Raw genomic sequence first — 4,166 nt, 5'->3', positions numbered from 1 at the left:
GTCTGTGTTACTGGGTGTCAGTGTATGTCTTTGTTCCTGGGTGTCAGTGTATTTCTTTGTTACTTGGTCTAAGTGTGTGTCAGTGTTACTGGGTGTCAGTGTATGTCTGTGTTACTTGGTGTAAGTGTGTGTCTGTGTTACTGGGTATCAGTGTATGTCTTTGTGACTTGGTCTCATTGTATGTCTTTGCTACTGGTGTCAGTGTGTTTCTTTGTGACTTGGTGTCAGTGTATGTCTTTGTTACTTGGTGTAAGTGTGTGTCTGTGTTACTGGGTATCAGTGTATGTCTTTGTTACTTGGTGTCAGTGTATGTCAAAATACTTGGTGTAAGTGTATGTCTTTGTTACTTGGTGTAATTGTCTGTCTTTGTTACTTGGTGTAATTGTCTGTCTTTGTTACTTTGTGCAAGTGTATGTCTTTGTTACTTGGTGTCAGTGTCTGTCTTTGTTACTTGGTGTCAGTGTGTGTCTGTGTTACTGGGTATCAGTGTATGTCTTTGTGACTTGGTATCAGTGTATGTCTTTGTTACTTGGTGTCAGTGTATGTCTTTGTTACTGGGTGTCAGTGTGTGTCTTTGTTACTTGGTGTCAGTGTATGTCTGTGTTACTGTTTATTAGTGTTTCTCTGTAAAACTGGGTGTCAGTGTGTGTTTGTTTGTGTTACTGGGTGTCAGTGTATGTCTTCGTTAATTGGTGTAAGTGTGTGTCTGTGTTACTGGCGATCAGTGTCTGTCTTTGTTACTTGGTGTAAGTGTGTGTCTTTGTTACTTGGTGTAATTGTATGTCTTTGTTACTTGGTGTCAGTGTATGTCTGTGTTACTTGGTGTAAGTGTATGTCTTTGATACTTGGTGTCAGTGTATGTCTGTGTTAGTTGGTGTAAGTGTGTGTCTGTGTTACTGGGTATCAGTGTATGTCTTTGTTACTTGGTGTCAGTGTATGTCAGTGTTACTTGGTGTAAGTGTGTGTCTGTGTTACTGGGTGTCAGTGCATGTCTTTGTTACTTGGTGTCAGTGTATATCTGTGTTACTTAGTGTAAGTGTGTGTCTTTCTTACTTGGTGTAATTGTATGTCTTTGTTACTTGGTGTCAGTGTATGTCTGTGTTACTTGGTGTCAGTATTTGTCTGTGTTACTTGGTGTAAGTGTGTGTCTGTGTTACTGGGTGTCAGTGTGTATCTGTGTTACTTGGTGTAAGTCTGTGTCTTCGTTAATTCGTGTCCGTGTGTGTCGGTGTTACTGGGTGTCAGTGTATGTCTTTGTTCCTGGGTGTCAGTGTATTTCTTTGTTACTTGGTGTAAGTGTGTGTCAGTGTTACTGGGTGTCAGTGTATGTCTGTGTTACTTGGTGTAAGTGTGTGTCTGTGTTACTGGGTATCAGTGTATGTCTTTGTGACTTGGTCTCATTGTATGTCTTTGCTACTGGTGACAGTGTGTGTCTTTGTGACTTGGTGTCAGTGTATGTCTTTGTTACTTGGTGTAAGTGTGTGTCTGTGTTACTGGGTATCAGTGTATGTCTTTGTGACTTGGTATCAGTGTATGTCTTTGTGACTTGGTATCAGTGTATGTCTTTGTTACTGGGTGTCAGTGTGTGACTGTGTTCCTTGGTGTCAGTGTATGTCTTTGTTACTGTTTATTAGTGTTTCTCTGTGTTACTGGGTGTCAGTGTGTGTTTGTTTGTGTTACTGCGTGTCAGTGTATGTCTTTGTTAATTGGTGTAAGTGTGTGTCTGTGTTACTGGGTATCAGTGTCTGTCTTTGTTACTTGGTGTAAGTGTGTCTCTTTGTTACTTGGTGTAATTGTATGTCTTTGTGAATTGGTGTCAGTGTATGTCTGTGTTACTTGGTGTTAGTGTATGTCGTTGTTACTTGGTATCAGTGTATGTCTTTGTTACTGGGTGTCAGTGTGTGTCTTTGTGACTTGGTGTCAGTGTATGTCTTTGTTACTTGGTGTAAGTGTGTGTCTGTGTTACTGGGTATCAGTGTATGTCTTTGTTACGTGGTGTCAGTGTATGTCAAAATACTTGGTGTAAGTGTATGTCTTTGTTACTTGGTGTCATTGTCTGTCTTTGTTACTTGGTGAAAGTGTATTTCTTTGTTACTTGGTGTCAGTGTATGTCTTTGTTACTTGGTGTCAGTGTATATCTGTGTTACTTGGTGTCAGTGTATGTCTTTGTTACTTGGTGTAAGTGTGTGTCAGTGTTACTTGGTGTAAGTGTGTGTCTGTGTTCCTGGGTATCAGTGTATGTCTTTGTTACTTGGTGTCAGTGTATGTCTGTGTTACTTGGTGTAAGTGTGTGTCTGTGTTACTGGGTGTCAGTGCATGTCTTTTTTACTTGGTGTCAGTGTATATCTGTGTTACTTGGTGTAAGTGTGTGTATTTGTTGCTTGGTGTAATTGTATGTCTTTGTTACTTGGTGTCAGTGTATGTCTGTGTTACTTGGTGTAAGAGTGCGTCTGTGTTACTGGGTGTCAGTGTGTATCTGTGTTGCTTGGTGTAAGTCTGTGTCTTTGTTACTTCGTGTCCGTGTGTGTCTGTGTTACTGGGTGTCAGTGTATGTCTTTGTTACTGGGTGTCAGTGTATTTCTTTGTTACTTGGTGTAAGTGTGTGTCAGTGTTACTGGGTGTAAGTGTATGTGTGTGTTTCTTGGTGTAAGTGTGTGTCTGTGTTACTGGGTATCAGTGTATGTCTTTGTGACTTGGTCTCATTGTATGTCTTTGCTACTGGGTGTCAGTGTGTGTCTTTGTGACTTGGTGTCAGTGTATGTCTTTGTTACTTGGTGTAAGTGTGTGTCTGTGTTACTGGGTATCAGTGTATGTCTTTGTTACTTGGTGTCAGTGTATGTCAAAATACTTGGTGTAAGTGTATGTCTTTGTTACTTGGTGTAATTGTCTGTCTTTGTTACTTGGTGTAATTGTCTGTCTTTGTTACTTTGTGCAAGTGTATGTCATTGTTACTTGGTGTCAGTGTATGTCTTTGTTACTTGGTGTCAGTGTGTGTCTGTGTTACTGGGTATCAGTGTATGTCTTTGTGACTTGGTATCAGTGTATGTCTTTGTTACTTGGTGTCAGTGTATGTCTTTGTTACTGGGTGTCAGTGTGTGTCTTTGTGACTTGGTGTCAGTGTATGTCTGTGTTACTGTTTATTAGTGTTTCTCTGTAAAACTGGGTGTCAGTGTGTGTTTGTTTGTGTTACTGGGTGTCAGTGTATGTCTTCGTTAATTGGTGTAAGTGTGTGTCTGTGTTACTGGCGATCAGTGTCTGTCTTTGTTACTTGGTGTAAGTGTGTGTCTTTGTTACTTGGTGTAATTGTATGTCTTTGTTACTTGGTGTCAGTGTATGTCTGTGTTACTTGGTGTAAGTGTATGTCTTTGTTACTTGGTGTCAGTGTATGTCTGTGTTAGTTGGTGCAAGTGTGTGTCTTTGTTACTTGGTGTAATTGTATGTCTTTGTTACTTGGTGTCAGTGTATGTCTTTGTTACTTGGTGTAAGTGTGTGTCTGTGTTACTTGGTGTAAGTGTGTGTCTGTGTTCCTGGGTATCAGTGTATGTCTTTGTTACTTGGTGTCAGTGTATGTCTGTGTTACTTGGTGTAAGTGTTTGTCTGTGTTACTGGGTGTCAGTGCATGTCTTTTTTACTTGGTGTCAGTGTATATCTGTGTTACTTGTTGTAAGTGTGTGTCTTTCTTACTTGGTGTAATTGTATGTCTTTGTTACTTGGTGTCAGTGTATGTCTTTGTTACTTGGTGTAAGTGTGTGTCTGTGTTACTTGGTGTAAGTGTGTGTCTGTGTTCCTGGGTATCAGTGTATGTCTTTGTTACTTGGTGTCAGTGTATGTCTGTGTTATTTGGTGTCAGTGTATGTCTGTGTTACTTGGTGTAAGAGTGTGTCTGTGTTACTGGGTGTCAGTGCATGTCTTTTTTACTTGGTGTCAGTGTATATCTGTGTTACTTGGTGTAAGTGTGTGTATTTGTTGCTTGGTGTAATTGTATGTCTTTGTTACTTGGTGTCAGTGTATGTCTGTGTTACTTGGTGTAAGAGTGCGTCTGTGTTACTGGGTGTCAGTGTGTATCTGTGTTGCTTGGTGTAAGTCTGTGTCTTTGTTACTTCGTGTCCGTGTGTGTCTGTGTTACTGGGTGTCAGTGTATGTCTTTGTTACTGGGTGTCAGTGTA

Source organism: Heterodontus francisci, unplaced genomic scaffold, assembly GCF_036365525.1.
Source record: "Heterodontus francisci isolate sHetFra1 unplaced genomic scaffold, sHetFra1.hap1 HAP1_SCAFFOLD_83, whole genome shotgun sequence".
Taxonomy (NCBI): domain Eukaryota; kingdom Metazoa; phylum Chordata; class Chondrichthyes; order Heterodontiformes; family Heterodontidae; genus Heterodontus; species Heterodontus francisci.
Note: the sequence above shows the minus strand (reverse complement) of the source record.